Here is a 20,378-nt window from a genome sequence, read left to right on the forward strand (position 1 = left end):
TAGCCACAGAAATGCAGAATCAGACTTATAATTACAAAGAACAAACTGATGGTTGCCAAAGGGAAAGGGACTGGAGGAATGGGCAAATGGAGTGAAGAGGAGTACGAGATATAGGCTTCCAGTTAAGCAATGAATAAGTCACAGGAATAAAATTTACACCATAGAGAATACAGTAAGAGGTTTAGAATAGCACTGTATGGTGACAGATGGTAACTACACTTGTGGTTAGCACAGTGTAAGGTATAGAGTTGCTGAATCACTATGCAGTACATCTGAAACTAATGTAACATTGTGTGTGGACTATCCTCAGATAAGAGAAAGGGGAGAAGGAGGAAGCAGCGCTCCCCTCAGGATGTGTCCAGAGGAAGCAACTCCAAAGATGTGAAAGATAGAATCCTAAAACCTTTTTCTCCCTCAAAGAGCTTGGATAAAAACGAACATCATCAACAAAACCTGAGCCTGTATCAAAGACAACAGAAGAAATGTTTATGAAATCACATTCTTTACAGATTGATTCTTACAAAATTCCTTGGCCCTCTAAAACAAGGTTGTATTAATGTAGGATATTAAAACTTTCACTCTTTATACTTTATATTTCAAAATATAAGTTCTCGTATTATAAATTTGCCAAACAGAATCTAGAACTTGGAGTTTAGGGTGACAAAAATCTGAATAATAATTACAACTTAACTATCATCCTTGCAGCAAGAGTTAAAACTAACTAAGGAAATTTTTAATGAAAATCACTGGGATTCTTTTTCTCGATACATGCAATGAAAAGGATGATCAAGCATATAAAAATTACTTTAGGCATGTTTCATGGTAAGTTATAAAACCATAAAAAATGAAATTCACCTGACAGAAAAACATTTGGAAGTCCTACTTTATAAATATGGTTACAACTGTTTTAATAATAAAAACAAAAAAAAAGACAGGTGAAATTCTCCAATCAAATATTACAACATTAAAACAGTCTCAACAATTAGAGGAAAAAGCTTATCATAATTATCTAACATATACCAGATGAAACCACAGACATAAATGATCTGGATATTTTATAGCTCCTTGTAACTTCTATACTAATGACACTTGTAAAGGTTTGTTAATTGGTAAAGAGTTTAAGGACAATATGTGTTGAGTAAGTTTTCAACAAGGTATACATTTTTAAGTACACATATTACCAATTAGGGGAAAAAAAAGAAACAGATGATTTGGCACCATGAGGACCAGTTCAATACAGTCAGAACTGCAGGTTTCTGAACCCACGTCAAATCCCTATGTGGTGGAAATGCAGCTTCCAAGCACCACACATCTCAAAAAAAAAGACTGCTTTAGATAGCCACGGTGCGTTCCATAGGGGAAAGGGGAGTAAAACACAATAAATTTTGCTTTGCTTTGCTTTTTTTATAGAAATTCAATACTTATCTATTTCAATAATGAAATATGAAAAAAGTTTCAAAGCTTCCTCTATTTTATTCTGATTATAAGCAAGACTATCAGAGTTGTCAAATCAGAATTTATTTTCTTCATGAAAGAAAAAAAAACACAAAAAAGTATAAAAGCTTGCATGCAGTTAAATAAAATCACTATCTTAATCGTAAAGAAAAAGCAATTTGCAAAGCCTAAAATAATCGGTCAATCAAGAACTGCAAAGAAACATGAGAATTTTTCTGTAATAAAATAAGACTTCTGAAAGGAAATTAAAGTCTGAAAGTTGGATAAAATGAAGACACTGTAGGGACCATGAGTCATCTGAAATGTACTAATAATGAAAATTATAGTGTTTAAAAAAAATATCATGGTACACTTATCATGATGAGCACTGAGCAATGTATACAACTGTTGAATCACTGTATTGTACACCTGAAACTAATAAAACACTGTATTAATTATACTGGAATTAAAAAGCTTAATAAAATTTAAAAAAAAGAAGAAGAAATCTCATGACCAAGAATTATTCCCTGATGAAGAAGTCCTTTGCTCAGTATTTCCAGAAACAGTGAAGAATTGAACCAGGGGATCATATACCATCACCATTCTCAGTCCACTATAAAACATGACTGAGTTGATCTCTCAGAAGAAAGGAAAACCAAAAGAAATTTCCAGAAAATATAGAAATTTCCAGAAGCATACAGAAAACATCCTATCGCTCCACTTCTTTGGCAATGTTCTGACCATACTTTCTCACTAGCTACTGTGAACATAGCTTAGGAGTCACACACACAGTGACATTAAGAGAAAAAAAAAAAGGCCTCGATGTTGAACCTGGTAATCAGTGCCAGTCTGATCTCCTTGTTTGGTAATTTAGCTCAATTCTGTGAAAATTAACTGAGTTAAAGCAAATGTGTAACTACAATTAAGCAATAAGTAGGAAAAAAATCTGTTTTGCTTAAGTAATTTAAGATAATCCAAATAAACTTCTATTTTTTAAAAAGATAAAAAAATAACACAATGTAAAAGTTTGCCTAATTTTAAATTAAAAACACAGCATTCAAAAGATTGTCATAATAAGAACAGCCTATTCTGAAAGAGTTTCTAAAACCCACGAAGAGGGGCGCCTGGGTGGCTCAGTTGGTTAAGCATCTACCTTCAGTTCAGATCATGAAAGAGCCCAGCATCGGACTACATGCTCAGCGGGGAGCCTGCTTCTCCCTCTCCCTCTGCTGCTCCCCCTGCTTGTGCTCCGTCAAATAAATAAACAAAACCTTAAAAAAAGTAAAAATAAAACCCACGAAGACCTTAAAGAAATTCCAATCTCATTTAACACAAGCTATTTGTTTACAAAGAGAAAAACCGCACATTAATAAGAACTTCCACTGGGTCAAAATTTGAAATAATACTGGCAGGGCTAAGACTCTTAACTCAGGTCTCCTGGAGATTGCATTTTTCTACATTTTTCTACTTACTTTGAAATCTGCCCCAAAAGACACTTTTAAATTCCAAATTCTTCACCATTTCCAAAGTAAGGGCATTTTGGGTTTAGAGACTGTTAAAGTGCTGCCATTCCACGGTAAGTGAAAAGAATCCACACCTAAAAAGACTGTCTCTCAAACTTACTGTAGTTTGAAAATATCCTTTTAACTATCAATCTCTTATAGACTAATAGTCCAATGTTTTTCACTTTAATTAAACAAAAGCACCAGAGGGGGCCCCTGGGTGGCTCAGTTGGTTAAGCCTCTGACTCTTGATTTCAGCTCAGGTCATGATCTCAGAGTCATGAGACAGAGGGAGAGGAGCCTGCTTAAGATTCTCTCTCCCTCTCCCTGTCCTCCCCTCCCCCACTCTAAAACAAAAACAAAAACAAAAACAAAACAAAACAAAAAAAACCCCAAAAACCTCCAGGGGGGAGAGGACTGGAAAGATTTAGAAGTCATTTAACAATGAAAATGCAAATAAAGCCTTAAAATATGGCATGTGCCAATTTATACACATATGTAAAATCCTATCTGGAAGGGAAAGAAGCAGATGAAGAGGCTGCCACTGATGATTTAAGAAATAGACAGGGGGCGGGGGGAGGGGGGATCCTGGTTGGCTCAGATGGCTGAGGTCATGATCTCTGGATCCTGGGATGGAACCCTGAATCAGGCTCGCTGTTCAACAGGGAGTTTGCTCTTCCCTCTCACTCTGACTCTGCCTCTCCCCTCATGCATGCTTGCTTGCTCTCTCTCAAGCAAATAAATAAAATCTTAAGAAAAAAAATATAGACTGGGGAGCAATTTTCTATATTTTCCTTCTTTTATGTTTCAAAGCTATGAAATTCACTTTTCTTCAACTTAGGTGCTTTCACTTAAATCCTAATAGATGTATTTAGTGTCAAACATTAAGTCACAAAGACAGGTAGATTCACAGAAGCGGGTGAGACTCATCAAAAAGGGCATGTGGCTTAAAGGAGTATCTTTATTCTTACCTTCAGCTGATTTGTGCATAATAATAAACCACACTAACTGCTAAAAGAAAATGACCAAGGTTGGCCTCTTCTTTTATCCTGCGAAGGATAAAGCAAAGACTTGGAAGAGATCTCAAACTCTTGGGGAGAGCTGAATTTCACAATAATACCAGTCATGTAGCTAAATTAGATGAGTGAGACACACATACACACACATGCACACATTCACGCACACACAAATGAATCCTGAGGAGAACCAAGTCTGACAGGCATGAAAATAGTAAATGCCACTTACTGAGTATTTAGCATATCCTATTCTAAGGCAGGATTTTATATAATCTTCATAATAACCTTATTGAACGGTGGTCAAATTCTAATTCTCACCTATATAGCGGATGATGAAACCACCTTCTAGAAATACTAAATAATTTACACAATATCATGTAACCAGAAAGTGAAAGACAGCCCCACAAGCTAGGCCTATTTCAGGCCAAGCCTGTAATCCTTTTTCCTCTATTTGAAGGCTCTGCTTTCCATTATGATCCATGAGTATGTCAACTGTTAAACCTAAGGAGACTTAGTTTCCCACAAAACTCCTCAATTTTCCAAGCATGCCACTCAGAAAAAATTCCTCACTCTATCAACAGAGGTTAAGACATTGTTAGGAAACAAATGAATCCCTGTAAGTCAGCCTCTGTTTGAAAGGGAAGAGAAAAGAAAGGGGATTGTGACCAGGTGTGATTTACTGGGTTCCTTCATCAAATAGGCAATATGGTAGCAAAAGAGACCACAAACTCAAAAGTAAGATAGATAATACCTGATGAACCTTCTTCTAGGATTCATGTACTCTTGACTTCTAAAGGCAACTAATAAAATTGCATACATAAAGGCATTTGTGGGCTCAACAACTGAGACCACAGGGAGATCTTTCTTTTTTAAATGCAAACTATGCATTTTTAAAGGAGCAAGGTCTTTCAGAAAACTTAAGTGTTTTGAGCCAACTGCCTAGGCCAAATCACAACTTGAAACAATAATTTGAAACTGAAAATTAAGTTATTCCCCTTATGTGCCACTGATCAGTTGCTAGCCTTTTAAGCTCAAAATTTATCTTGTTTGTCTGTACAGTCAAAATGGATCTGGTCTCCTTAATATTTAAATATTTTTAAGTATTTTAAATATTCTTCCATTTCAGCTGACACAATGTTAAGCTCTGTCAATAGAGGGCCCTACAGAAATAGTGCAGGAGGAAGGGGTTTTGATTCCTGGTTCCTATTTGGATTGCACATCAAGCTCCTGCACCACGCGTGGCTCTTCCAGAATCTGGCTTCTCCAGTGCTCAGCTGCCCTAGAGGGCACATCTTCAGTGCCAGGCTGCTACAGAAATGCGCAGCAGACAGCAGGGCCCAATGGTTAACAACGACCCCTGGTATCTTCTTAGGCAGCAAAATACCTCCTCTAAGAAACCTACCTGTGAAGAGCTTTCCCTCACCACCCCAGAGGGCAAAATTCTGGCAAGTTGCAGAGGGTGGGTTTCTAGTAAGTTCCACTGCCATTTCACCACAACAACTTCTCTACCACTCGGTGAGCCACATCATGCCCTATTCAACAAGGTCTGGATTTCAGCCCAAGATGGGGGAGAAGTCTCTTACCTAACACTAACTACCATGAAAAAGAAAAAGGGAGAGACACAAGGTTTGGTAGGCTTTTTATGAATTTTAAAAACAACATACACTACACATTCGAGTGTGCTTCACTTTGACCTATCTACAAAGTCACCTGTAGGGTTTCCAATTTTGAGTGAAGAACAGAACAAAAGACCCTGCAGCAAGTTTTAAGTTGTGATGCAAGCTGCTCTACCACGTGGGACCTATAATCCGGCATATTCAAGGTTATCTAAAGTATCTCTGGTAAACAGAGATGCTATATAAGGAGCCTCTAGCCACTGCACACTGCAGCAGCTCTTTGCTAAAGGAGACTGGCACTAGAGGATCCAGCTTTCCCCAACTCTCAACAGAGTACATTTCCATCAAGTTCCAGAAGGATTTCTATGAAATTCCACTGATATAATACTACACTGACTTCTATACCATGAGGTGAGCCACAGCCATGCACTCTCCAATATCAGCCCTAAAGAAGAAGGCTCTTTCATATCTATTCTGTCTCAGTCCCAGGATAAGCATCTGCTCCTTATATTTGCCATTTGTATATTCTTTAGAGTTCTTTCTTTAATAAGCCAATCCCTCATTACTCCAATCCTCAGTTATACTGAATAATCTCTTTTTTAAAATAATTTAGGGGCGCCTGGGTGGCGCAGTCGTTGGGCGTCTGCCTTCGGCTCAGGGCGTGATCCCGGCGTTATGGGATCGAGCCCCACATCAGGCTCCTCTGCTGTGAGCCTGCTTCTTCCTCTCCCACTCCCCCTGCTTGTGTTCCCTCTCTCATTGGCTGTCTCTATCTCTGTCAAATAAATAAATTAAAAATAAAATAAAATAAAATAATCTATATGCTCAACATGGGGCTCAAACCCACAACCCCCAAGAGTCACATGCTCTACCTACTGAGCCAGACGGTGCCCCCTGAATAATCTTTTATATTAAATCTTCCCTACTCACATTACTAGTTTTTCCCTCATGATTAGAATTGGACTAATACACAAATATTAATAGCTTGGGTGGTTCTGCTCAGTGCCATGAAAACGAACACAAGAACCTCCTTTTAAACAATTTAGAGTTCATTTTGACATTTTAGTTTTAAAACTCAAAATTAAACAGGAATGATTTAAACCAAGTTTAAGCATAAAACTAAGTGCAAATTAATTTATGTATTTCTTAAAATATCAATCATGGCTTGGCAAGTTGTACATTCCTTCTCCAAATGTTCTACAGTCTTTAAACGAACATTAATCAGCCCTGTAACTTACAATCACCAGCTTTTAGCATTACTTTGAATAGTAATACTTTCTCTCTTATTATGTAAGTTCTAAAAGGCCTAAAATATGGAAGCAACAACTGAAAAGTTTTCATTATTAAAAGGAGCAGTTGTTATGTATAAACACTGATAGTCTCAAACAGAATGGGTCAAATAGCTTGTCTCTCTCCACATTCCTAAAAGAGACTTCATAATTCTAGCTCTTAACCACAACAAAGACCAAACGAGCATGTAACGGTGGAATGGTACAAGCTAATCAGTATCTTGGGAAATGGCTTAAAATGAAGGGGACCCAGAGTGACTTCTTACAACAGTGTTTCAAGTCCCCTGCACCTGTTACTTGGAAATACACTATGAAGTTCACATTCTTTAGCAATCCAACATAATGTTAAGTCTAAGAAAGTCCAATACCTATTTATGAAATAAAAAATCAAATCAACCAACAAAGAAGCCCACCACAATTGCTCTAAGAGGTAAAAACACCCATTTCTTTTTAAGTAGAAAATCACCACCACCACTCCACCAAAAAGAGAGAAGAAGGAAGACTAGCAGATTACACACTAGAAAGCAAAAACGTGATTTGTGGGGTTTTAAATGGACTTTACAACCATACTCTAATTTCTTAAACAACAAAAAAGAAAATTAAATATCACTATATCACTGACAGTTCATTTTGAATGACTCCATAAATATAATTGTATAAAACTGTCAGCAGCCACATTAGAGCGGTGTGTCTAAAAAAATACTAAATAAATAAATTAAATAAAAACATTCTTCAAGTAATGTTGTATGTTACTGCTCAGAAGTTTGCTTTAGAAAACCAGAAAAACTGCTTTTATATGGAAATTTCTTTAAATATAAATTTTATCTTACTTGAGAGAGTCCAGGGGACGATGCATGTCCCGGGGGCGTTGCCGCAAGATTTGGATGCCCCTTATTTATTTCATGTGCTGAATAAGGGGAAGGGGTCGGGGGTCCCGGCTGTCTTGCTACTTGTGTTACCTGTGAGGAAATCAATATTTAGTAAGAGTTTTATACTAGTAACCCAATCTTAATAAATATTGCTGAACTAGTTAATTTTTAAAATTAAATTCTCTACCTCACAATTTATTTATACTAAAGTAAGTGCCAGATGGACTAAAGACTTAAAATTTCAAAATGCAGCAATAGAATGATGAGAAAAAAAAAAAAAGTAACTATTATCATCAGTTTGATAAAAGATTCTTGAAGCATAATCTAAAACCAAAAACATTAGGGGTGCCTGGGTGACTCAGTCAGTTAAGCATCTGACTTCGGCTCAGGTCATGATCTCAGGGTCCTGGGCTTAAGCTGTGCATCAGACTCCACGCTCAGCTTGGAGTCTGCTTGTCCCTCTACCTCTCCCCCTGTTCATACTCTTACTCTCTCTCAAATACATAAATAAAATCTTCACACAAAAATAAAATAAAACCAAAAATCTTAAAGGAAAATTATGCTAAATGCATGAAGGTAAACATAAAACTACATGTTGTACAATGCCACTTATGTGACATTTTGTAAAAGAAACAAAAAAGAAATAAATGATTGCAAGGGAAAGAAGATGACTACAGAAGGGGCACGAGGTTGTTTTCAGAGTGAAGTAACTGTTCTGTACCTTGACTGTAGTGGGGACTACATGTCTCTAGGTGTCAAAGAACTCACACTAAAAAGGTGAATTTTACATTATGTAAATTATACCTCAATAAACCTGAAGAAAATGGGGCAACTTATGGAGTATAATCTCATTTTTTAAAGCAGTACACCTAAATATACATGTACAGTCACATGTGTGTATTTTTCTATACATATATCTTTGCCTCCATTCTATGTCTACATATATGTGTATATATAAAATGCACACACATATACACATACTCACAGGTGTATGTGTCATTAAAAAGATTGTAAGGAGATACAAAAAGATCTTAACAGAAAGCATTACATGTATTTTTTTCCTCATTTTTATTTTCTAATATAGTTCAATAGTCATGAACTTGTATAGAAAAATAATTAGCATGTGTTTTTAAGTAAACAAAAATTACATTTCCCCACTTATCGTTGGCAATAAACTGCCCATCAGCCTATGATGGAAATGAAAACAATTTACCCAAGCCCCTTCCTAAAGCCTAGCAATCAATCCTAGCCAGCTCATCTCTACCACAATCTAACCCAGACTAGCATGACAGTTTGGCAAACGCCCATGAATGGGGGGCAATTCTGTAGTCATTAAATGTGAAAGAATCTATTCTCCTTAAGGTGAGGTTCTCAGATTTTGGGGGCAGGGGTCATGAAACCTTTTACAGTCTAGTAGAAGAAACTACAGACCTCTCCTAGGATATTTTTAAATGTATAAAATACATAGGACAATGACAAAACTAATTATATTGAAATACAGATATTAAAATACTAAGATAAATTTGTGATACAGTAACATATGTTCTTTACTAATGTATTAAAAAAATAAGCACTAGTGACAGTTGTTGCCCACATTCATAATTCAAAGAAATGATAACATTCAATTAGATATTTTCTCTATCTAAGTTCTCAGATCCCCTGATTTCTCTCACAGTTGAAAACTCTCCCCGGGTAGAAAGGAAAGTGGTTTCCAAATGATATTAGCTTTTCCTGGAATTCACTCAGTCAGAAGCTCTAAAGAAAGTCTACTCCCCATTAACCTAACTTTAGAATCCCTTATGTCTACCTAAAACAGTTTAAATACCTACAGGCTCAGCTACCTGAACCCACTGCCGAATTAAATGGATTCACAGAGAACTAACTAGAGGCAAAAAGCTTACAGGCTAGAAGAGATATGAATGATGCTAACAAAAGTTTAAGACTTAAAGTAATTGTATTTAATTTTTCTTGTTTTTTAAATAGTTCTATGATTTTCTTGAAAAACTTTTCTTCTAATTTTGAGTGAAAATTGTATTTATATGGACACAAGGTTTACTGTGAAGTGCTATAGCATTTATAAATCTCAGGAAAATTTTTCAAAGGATAAAAATTGAATTACCAATTAAACAATTACTCTAGAAAACCAATAACTAGAAATGCGTTCTTGTAAGCCAATTTCTCCTTGATGAGGTTTTATAAATGTATCTTATTTCACGTTTTAGAATAAACTATTTTAATATATGGCTAAAGTAAAACATCAAAATGGTTGTATATTTTAACATTAAAAAAAAGAAATTCACATAATGAAATAAAGTGAGAGCAAAGAAGTTAGCTATATAAAATCCATGTTAGATCAAATCTCCAATTCATCCTGATAAAACAAACAAAGATTAAGTTTACTGAGGATAATAAATCATTAATAATATGGGAAAACATAAAAAATAAACTGCTACTAAGAATAAATATTGGGACGCCTGGGTGGCTCAGTTGGCTGAACATCGGCCTTCAGCTTGGGTCATGGTCCCAGGGTCCTGGGATCGAGTCCCACATCGGGCTCCTTGTGAGTCCCGCTTCGGGCTCCTTGCTCAGCAGGGAGCCTGCTTCTCCCTCTGCCTTTGCCCTTCCCTCTGCTTGTGCTCTAACAAATAAATAAATAATATCCTTAAAAAAAAGAATATTAAAACATATTACTTCATGCATGTCATTAATAACAAAAGTAAAATTTACAAAAACAAACAAAAACACAAAAAACAAAAAAACTTGACCCTACTGGCAGGTATCTAAGGAAACAGGATATAGGTAGGTACTGTGAATGAGTCTGCCTTGTCTCCAAAACTATAAAGCAGTGTGTCACAACTGCATTAAAATAATACCCAAAAAATGATTCCAGTTTGGGGTACATATCCTAATGAAATAATCTCACTTAAAAAATTAGGAACTTCAAAGATCTATCCAGCAGCACTATACATGATAGTAAAAAGGTAGGAATAGCAAATAATGGGAAAATAAAGTAACAAGTGGACTAAAGACATAAAATATACATAGATGTGGACTGTTACCAATAGAAATGAATACGTAAAATAATCAGAATAAAAAAAATACACTCTTTAGAACTATAAAGAGATTCTTCTATATACTGACAAAGATGGAAAAAACCCCACATGAATGATTTCAGACAAAGGTTAGTGTTCATCTGGTTCATTTTTCCCTGAAAACTGCTTGAGTGTACTTTTTAAGAGTATTGCATCAGCCAATAAAATACAAATGTTTGAGAGAAAGGATATGGTATTTTGCCAAAGCCAAAAGTGTTGTGCTATTACTACATTAAAAGTGTCCTTAAAGCAAGCACTAATGAAAAACAACCTGCACAGGCAAATATCCCTGAGGTGTGCAACCTCTGCCATTCCCAAATGGCTATGCCAAACTGCAGAAATCCTTCGGTACTGTATATGCTAGTAGGGCACTCTCTCCCCAAATTGGGGGTTTCTACTAATAAAAACAAGCCAAAGAAAATAAATCTGTATCAAACAATAGGAGAGGGGTAGCAGCTGGCATGGAGGGCTAGCATCTCTCTGCCAGGGATGGGAGCTGAGGTCCCTGCGGAGGAGGACGGAAAGAGCAGGGCCAGGTGACCAGGGAGCCCATGTGGCCAGAGAACACAGGAACTACCTCAGGCCACAGCCTGAAACCCTCCAGGGCCCATGGCCTGCCAAAGGGCCCCTTCTGAGGATCATCTGAAGGAAATAAAAATGTTCACATAGGCAGGCATTATCTACAAACAAGGAAGTAAAAAGGACATGTGACTGAATTTTGGAAGATGACAAATCACACCCACTCCCCACCAGAAAAAAAAAATGAAACCAATGCTGTTTCCTTCAATGATTTGCTTCTGCGAGAAACCTTCAAAAAAAAAAAAAAAGTAATAGAAGAACCACAAAAATCATATCATTCTAAATTTTTCCTAGGGGCACCTGGGTGGCTCAGTCAGTTAAGCATCTGCCTTCAGCTCAGGTCATGATCCCAGGGTCCTGGGATCGAGCCCTGCATCAGGCTCCCTGCTCCTGCTTCTCCCTGCCGCTCCCTGTTTGTGTACGCTCTCTCTCACACTGTCAAATAAATAAAAATCTTTAATAGAAATTTTTTCCCCTAGAAACAAACTGCTTACATGCAACAAATCTCTAAGCTACAATTGTGCTCTATTTAATGCAAAAAGACCCCCATTACAGATGTCACAGTGCATAACACCCTACATGTTTGCTGTTAGTGTATTATAGAGCTTAATATCGTCACTAGCTTCAATTAGAAATTATACAAAATGTAAGTTGTTAACACAAGCCTAACCCAAGGAAATGGCAAAGGACTAATGAAGTTGTTGGGGACAAAAATCAAAGTTACACAAAACCTGGAATACTTCTTTCAAAATATTCCTAAATAAATGATTACTGAAACTTTAAATCTCTGACTAGAGTTTCTTCTCTCTGGCTAAATTATTTCATTTCAGATCATAACTGTTAAAATCCATATACTTCGAAGGTAGAGGCAAGAAGTTTTCATATAAAGCAAAAAACATGTTTCCCCATTATTTCAAACATATTACTACCATCTCAATTACAGAGGCAGGGAAGAGAGGTATAAAATAGCTGATTATGACAACTACTTAACCAATTCCAAAGCTAAAAAGATTATTGTCTTTTTTTTTTTTTTCAGATTTTATTTATTTATTTGACAAAGTGAGAGAGACAGCCAGTGAGAGAAGAAACACAAGCAGGGGGAGTGGGAAAGGAAGAAGCAGGCTCCCAGCGGAGGAGCTTAATGTGGGGCTCGATCCCAGGACTCTGGGATCACACCCTGAGCCCAAGGCAGACGCTTAACGACTGAGCCACCAGGCGCCCCTATTGTCTTTCACATATTAATCCAAAGCAAAATTAACAATTTCTTGAAGTACACTGGTGTACTGTATTTAAGCTTAGAAGATAATATGCCCAATAAACTTTTTTTTTTTTAAGATTTTATTTATTTATTTGACAGAGATAGAGACAGCCAGCGAGAGAGGGAACACAAGCAGGGGGAGTGGGAGAGGAAGAAGCAGGCTCATAGCGGAGGAGCCTGATGTGGGGCTCGATCCCATAACGCCGGGATCACGCCCTGAGCCAAAGGCAGACGCTTAACCGCTGTGCCACCCAGGTACCCCCCCAATAAACTTTTTTATTTTTTAAAGATAGTATATTTTTGCCTTGGCAATAATGCGCAGCTTCTAGAATTCTTACTCATTTGCTGATGGGAGTGTAAATTTGTACAACCACTTTGGGAAAGAATGTGGTATTAACTACTAACCATGAAAATAGGCATACCCTATGACCCAGCTCCTCCATTCCTAGCTATACATCTGTAAGAAACAGGAAAATGTGCACCAAGATACATGTACAAAAATGTTCATAGTTGTATTGGTCTTACTAAGCAAAACTAGAAATAATACACCTATTATTTAACAGGAGGATGGACCAATAATGCAGTATTTTCCTATGCAGAAATTCAACGAAAAATTAGAGCAACACACAACCTGAAGGACTCTCATAAACCATAAAGAATATATACAGTATGATTCCCAAAGAGTTCCAAAGAAGAAAATTAGTTTAGAAATACATACATGGATGGCAAAACTGTCCATAAAAGCAGGGGATTTTTTTTTTTTTTAAGGCAGATACATTACTTTGAGAAGAGAGGGAGTTGTGCACAGGCAAGACCACACACTATTTTATTTTTTCTACCTGGGAGGTGATACACGATTTCTGCCTTAAAATGACTTGTTAAAGTCTTTTAGTTTCCTGCACTTTTACGCATGTACATTTTAATCCCTTCTACTCCCTAAAAAAGATTAAAGACAAAAACAAGCAAACTACCCAATAGCTGGAGTAAAATATTAGTCACATTAGCATAAGTTATAATGTCATTACAGAGTAGAAAGTATATGAAAAAAATAAATATTGGCACAAGAGAGGGAACCTCTAAAACTGTGACTTAGTGAAAACTTCAGCTCACTAGTGAATTTTCATTCAAGATTTCTACCTTAAAACAATTTCCTATAGGGGCGCCTGGGTGGCCCAGTCGTTAAGCGTCTGCCTTCGGCTCAGGGCATGATCCCAGGATCCTGGGATTGAGCCCCACATCAGGCTCCCTGCTCCACTGGGAAGCCTGCTTCTTCCTTTCCCACTCCCCCTGCTTGTGCTCCCTCTCTCGCTGGCTGTCTCTCTCTCTGTCAAATAAATAAATAAAATCTTTAAAAAAAAATTTCCTATAAAAAATCGGTATTTGGGGCGCCTGGGTGGCACAGCGGTTGGGCGCCTGCCTTTGGCTCAGGGCGTGATCCCGGCGTTCTGGGATCGAGCCCCACATCAGGCTCCTCCGCTATGAGCCTGCTTCTTCCTCTCCCACTCCCCCTGCTTGTGTTCCCTCTCTCGCTGGCTGTCTCTCTCTCTGTCAAATAAATAAATACAATCTTTAAAAAAAAAAAAAAGTTATCAAACATAAACTACAATTTTCAAAGAATAATTAAAATATAGAAAACATTAATATTTCCTGAACGTGATCATTCTTTCATAAACTCCAGATCCATGAAATACCATGAAGGAAACATATGGGGAGGAAAAACGGCCAGGTATAAGCAATAGGGAGCGGAGACTATGGAGAACTGGGGAGAAAGGCCAACACTTCAAAGGACAATAAATACTCAGACACTCAGCTGTAGCCAAAGTGCTGCCATTCAGAAATTCCAGATAAGTAATGTTATATCTTCCAAGTTTTCAAGAGAAACCCAAAATAAGGATTTTTACATGAAATTTCCCTAACTTCCAAAACACTATACAAGCCAAATAGAGATTAAGTACCCAGGCAGCCAGTGTATGAATCTGGCTCTAGGGGTACCCTCATGATTATCATGAAATATAAACCTTCTATTTTAAAGAAGCATTCCCATACAGACTTGTGACTGGATTCTAGATAGGCACTGACTGAATACAGATATATTCTTAAATGTTCTACACCCATATATAAAGCATTATGCTTTTACTTACTGCACATATATGCCTAATATATAATATATGCAATAAAACACAGTGCTTAAAAATACATAGTAATTAAATCTTTACTAAAAGGATTACAAAAGAAAACTCCAGAATTCCTATCAAGTAATATTAATGTTTTCAACAACAAACGATACATATAAAGGTAAAAAGAGCATATGCTTTATATCTGAGAAGCCATCATTGATTTTTTTTAAATACTCTGATAAAGTTTATTTAGTGAGGTAATCTAAAACATTCCAAGAGCTTCAGCTCCCACATGGAAATGACCAGGTTCAATTTGGGGTAGACCGGAAAGATTCCAAAGCTTTCCTTACTTGGTTATTTTCAATACTATGATCCTCTAGCATCTGGATGGGTAAGTAGTTTTCCCTATTAGTTTTTCATATCATACTAGTGTTTCCTTCAGACCATTTGTTTCCCACTCTTTACAGTTATTTATTTATTACAGATATTGGGAAATACATAAAAGCTGGCCTACTCAACTAAAAAGGAGCACCATACTAGATACCAGAAAACTTTCCTTAATATCATGACATTTTTCACATTCTCTCTGACATTACCACTACCAATGCCCACCTACCAACAAGAAAGAAGAGAGGGGAGCCTGGGTGGCTCAGTCAGTAAAGCACCCAACTCTTGATCTCAGCTCAGGTCATGATCTCAGGGTGGTGAGATTGAGCCCCCTGTCGGGCTCTGTGCTGGGCATGGAGCTTGCGTAAGATTCTCTCTCTCCCTCCCCCGTCTGCCCCTCCCCACATCTCTCTCTCCCTCTCTAGAAAAAAAAAAAAAAAGAAAGAGAGTAAATGACTTTCCTCTTTGCTCTATTCTTAGCTACATTTAATCAGGTTGAACCATACAAGATTCCAGGAATTCAAGTGTTTCTGATATTTTAAAAGAAGGCAATTTTATATAATTCAAGTAATATTTAAACACTCAAGCCAACAGATCCTATCACCAGCAGTTCTACCACAGACTTAAAACAGTAGGTGGTAGGAGGTATTACTGTGGAATAGAAAGGATTAGAGGGAGAACAGTAAAGAAAAAAAAAAGGTTCAGATGCCTATTAGATATGCCATTGTAAGTGATACGTAGTCAGTGGAATATACGACTCTAATCTCTAGAGAAGAGTCAGGGTGAAGGAGGATAAATATAGGGGTAGGTTCATTATCAAAGTTCCAGATAGTCTCTAAGCTAAGTATGAAAACTGGCAAATGAAAAGATGAAAAGTTTTGAAATTTATAAACCAGGAAGGCAAAAACCAAAGCAAAAAGTTATTTTTGGACCAGTTTGGTCAGTATTAATCAGTACATACTCAAGAAGCAGTCACTCTCTCTATGGAATCAATATGGTTTCTTTTTTCTGTTTACAATTTTAAAAGGAAAAAAAAAACCCCAAGATTATCATTGAGTAAATCGGTAATGCCCTAAAGTAAAATTTTTTAAAAATTCAGTCTTGGTGTGCCTGAGTGGCTCAGTTGGTTAAGCATCTGCCTTCGGCTCAGGTCATGATCAGGGGGTCCTGGGATCAAGCCCTGAGTCCGGCTCCCGACTCAGCAGGGAGTCTGCTTCTTCCTCTCCCGCTGCCCCTTCCTCTGCTCATATTCTTTCTCACTCTCTTCCTCTCAAAATAAATAAATAAAATCTTAAAAAAAAAAAGTTTAGAATCTCAGAATTTCAAAGGTGATTAAGCCAATTTCAGCAGTCCTAGGATCAATAAGGACAAGGACTTAGGACCACAGGGAAAGAGAAGACACAACAATAGATTTTTTTTTAGGTTGGTTCAGTATTGTTTGTAATTGAGGTATAATAGACAGAAAACAATTTTTTAAAAAATATTGGGTCTGCTGATATTAAGACAGATTATAAAGGACAGAAGACATACCATGCAGAAATCATAATACAAACCAATTCGATACGATCCCTTCTTTTACCTCCTCTGTCTTACAGTCAACTGTAAGCTTCAATGCTCTGTCAGGCACTGTAGTAAGCTAGACAGAGAAAACAGTCTTTGAAAGGAGCTCCAATAGAAAGGAAGTCACAGGTAAATAAAGAAACAAATCATGTGATAATTACTATTTGATGTACATTTAAAGTATTGCTGAAAACCAGAAGTAACCAGGTCTGAAACTTTGGAAAGGTTTGGTGACATCTGACTTGCAACTTGAGAAGTGAAAAGCTTCAGTTCAGAACAAGATTTAGAGACAGGATATCAAAAAGAAAGTTAATGGGTACAGGGGTAAGAAGGCAAAACATGTTCTGCAAACAGAAAAAGGGTTCTCTTTGGAAAGGGTCTGCAGAGGAAGAGAGAATGAATTAAATAGAGAGAAATGGGACTGGTACAACTGCAGCCTGATTTTATAGCCAAGTTGTGAAAAATTACATAATCCTCACTAAGATATTTTAATTTCTTGCTTTCTGCAAAGAGGAGTCACTGAAATGTTAAAATCTCACCTCTTTTCTATTTTATGTTGAGAAGAGAGAAGCTAAAATGTTGACACAAAAAGTGTACTAAATGTTCATAGCAGCATTATCCATAGTATCTGAAAAGTGGAAATAACTCAAATATCAACCATCTGGAGTTACCTACCAACAGACTAAATAAATATGGTATATCCATACAACAGATACTATTCAGCGATAAAAGCATTATGCTAAGAGACGTAAGTCATTACAAAGGACCAGATACTATATGATTCCACTTATATGAAATGTCCAGAAGAGGCAAATCTGTAAGAGACAGAAAGTAGATTAGGGGCTGCCTAGGGCTGGGGGTGATGGGCTAATAAGGACACAGGATTTCTTTTTGGGGTAATGAAAATGTCCCAATACTGACTGTGTTTATGGCTGTAAAACCCTCAACATGATAAAATCCAATGAATTGCAGATTTTGAATGGGTGAATTATATGGTATTTGAATTTTATCTCAATAAAGTTGAGAGAAAGAGACAGAAGCTAGAGCTGAGGAAATAAGCTAGGTAGTGGGAAAGGAGATGATTTTCACATGGGATTCAATTAAAAAAAAGACTTTGAGAAATAACAATAACTTTAATCAAGAGCTTCAGAGATGACTTACAGTTTCTACCTGCAATACATCACAGGAACTGAAGGCATCAACAAGAAAACTATGAAGAAACATGTCTGGCTGCAGGAAAAGACATGGCCAAATCTGAAGTACTTTCTCCTACTCACCTAATCTGAACTTCAGATCATGGGTTTCACTGACACAAAACAAACTTAGCAATGTCTCTTAGCTACTACTATTATGTTGTTTTTTCTATTCTTCTTTCATATGTTAAAAGCTAAGGTACCAAAAATACCAGTGGAGAAAATATAACCATACCTAATTTCAGCTCTATCATTTAGCAGGTATATTACTATGGGCAAATAACTTGAAGTTTCACTTTCCCACCATATAAAATGAGGAAATCTTAGAGGGATGTACTGAAAATAAGAGATAAATTTTGAAGAGTATCTAATATAATGCCTAATACAGAAAAATTGGAACCTACTAATATTTCTGCCCACAAATTAAACATTAGGTTCATAAAAATCTTTATAAGAAGATACAAATTATTTATTTGTTTGTTTATTTTTGAGAGAGAGAGAGAGAGAGAGAAAGCGAGCCCCTGCACATAGGGAAGACAGAATCCTTATTTATTTATTTATTTATTTATTTATTTATTTATTTATTTATTTTTGAGAGAGAGAGAGAGAGAGAGAGAGAGAGAGTGTGTGTGTGTGTGTGTGTGTGTGTGTGAAAGCGAGCCCCTGCACATAGGGAAGACAGAATCCTCAAGCAGACTCCACACTGAACGCAGAGCCAGATCGATGCAAGGCTCAATCCCAGGACCCTGAGATCATGACTTGAACTGAAACCAAGAGTCAGAGCCACCCAGGCACCCACAAGTTATTTTTTAAATACACAATTTAACCTGGTATATAGTGCATCTGTAAGCATGAAGTACATGAATTTGTATTACATATGTGCACAATGACTATTTTTAGAACATAAAAATATTCAATTAAGAAGAAATAAATGAGTTTTAGATCAGTTTCTCTTAGCTATGTTAGCATACGAAGGAATTGTAAAAGTTAGAGGGATAGCATGAGGTAACAAAGCTCTTTAACTCACTATATCTTCTTCATTGATATGGTCACAGAAACAAATCAGCAAAAAGTGCAGCAGAACTAAGAGCAAATCATGAAATCCTTGTCAAAAACAAATAAAATGGAAATTAACACTGAATCACTGGTTAGTGGAAAATGGAGTAATTCACTGATTGTATAATGAAATAAATTCCTATATCCTCTGATGAAGATTCTCTAAGGAAATGATCTTCGGTTCCGAAAGGAGCACCCACATACATTTTAGAACCAGATTTTCAGTACTCTTAACATAATTCAGGTTCAAACAGTACAAAGGAGAAAATCCCAAGGGAACAGACTGACACCATACCTAAAACTACATTTGGATTAGAAACAGAGATGGTTTCCCTACAGTTTAGTCTACTTTATTCAGAGGCCATATGAGAGCTCCTGCAAATCTCACAGGAAAGATATCATGGAGATTATCATTCTACCTCAATACAGGAGTTAACGACAGAAATTCTACTAAAGGTGAAACCAGAAAAAAAATCAGACAAAAAGAGTAAGAGTTCAAAAAGCAACAGATAAGAAGGAAATAGGAGTTAGAAACAAAATAACACTGTTCTGTTTCATTTTAGGGCGCCTGGGTGGCTTAGTCAGTGAAGTATTTGACTTTGGCTCAGGTCATGATCTCAGGGTCATGAGGTTGGGCTCCACGCTCTCCTTCTCCCTCTACCCCTTCTTGCCCCTCCTCCCCCTACTCTCACTTTCTCTCCAAATAAATAGAATAGACTAGAATATGATTTCTATCAAGAGTCCAAACTGTATGTTCTAAAAGTCTGCTTAGTTGTTAGGGGACCAAAACAGTGACCTAACTATATTGAGAGTAAACAGAGGAAAGAGGAGAGGAGTGTAAAATAACTGAAACACCAGTCATCAAAGCAAAGAGTTAATGGGTAATGACAAACACTAGTAGAAAACTGTTTTATTTAGAGATACAGAGGTAATGCCAGAGAAACTAAAAGCAAAACTAGCTAAAAGCAGGACTGCCACTGTAGGGCACGGCTGGAGAGTGAAGAGTAAGCAGGGGAATGTTTCTTTGCATTATAAACCCTTCTATATTATTTGCATTTTTTATTTTTTTAAAAGATTTTCTTTTTAAGTAATCTCTGCACTCGATGTGGGGCTTGAACTCACAACCCCAAGATTAAGAGTTGCATGCTCTGCCAGCCATGTACCCCTATTATTTGCTTTTTAAAAACCACATGCATTCTCTGTTTTCATTAAATAGATGGATAAGTGTTAAGCAGCTGTTAAGAATTATCATAAAGGGGTGCCTAGGTGGCTCAGTCGGTTAAGCATTTGCCTTCACCATCAAGCTCCCTGCTGCAGGGAGTCTGCTTTTCCCTCTCCCTCTGCCACTCCCCCTGCATGTGCTCTCATGCTCTGTCAAATAAATAAAATCTTTAAAAAAAAAAAAGGAAT

The 20,378-nt window shown here is 36.9% G+C and overlaps 1 protein-coding gene across 1 annotated transcript in view; it reads right to left on the minus strand.

Moving 5' to 3' along the window:
* EIF4G3 (eukaryotic translation initiation factor 4 gamma 3) overlaps positions 1 to 20,378 on the minus strand; it is a 361,657-nt gene that overhangs the window by 233,315 nt on the left and 107,964 nt on the right. The window contains exon 3 of the mRNA XM_040645901.1: positions 7,688 to 7,816. The gene's annotated coding sequence lies outside the window, so the exon portion shown is untranslated. The remainder of the gene's footprint in view (positions 1 to 7,687; positions 7,817 to 20,378) is intronic.

The sequence above is a fragment of the Ursus maritimus genome, unplaced genomic scaffold (genome assembly GCF_017311325.1).
Source record: "Ursus maritimus isolate PB19 unplaced genomic scaffold, ASM1731132v1 scaffold_32, whole genome shotgun sequence".
Taxonomy (NCBI): domain Eukaryota; kingdom Metazoa; phylum Chordata; class Mammalia; order Carnivora; family Ursidae; genus Ursus; species Ursus maritimus.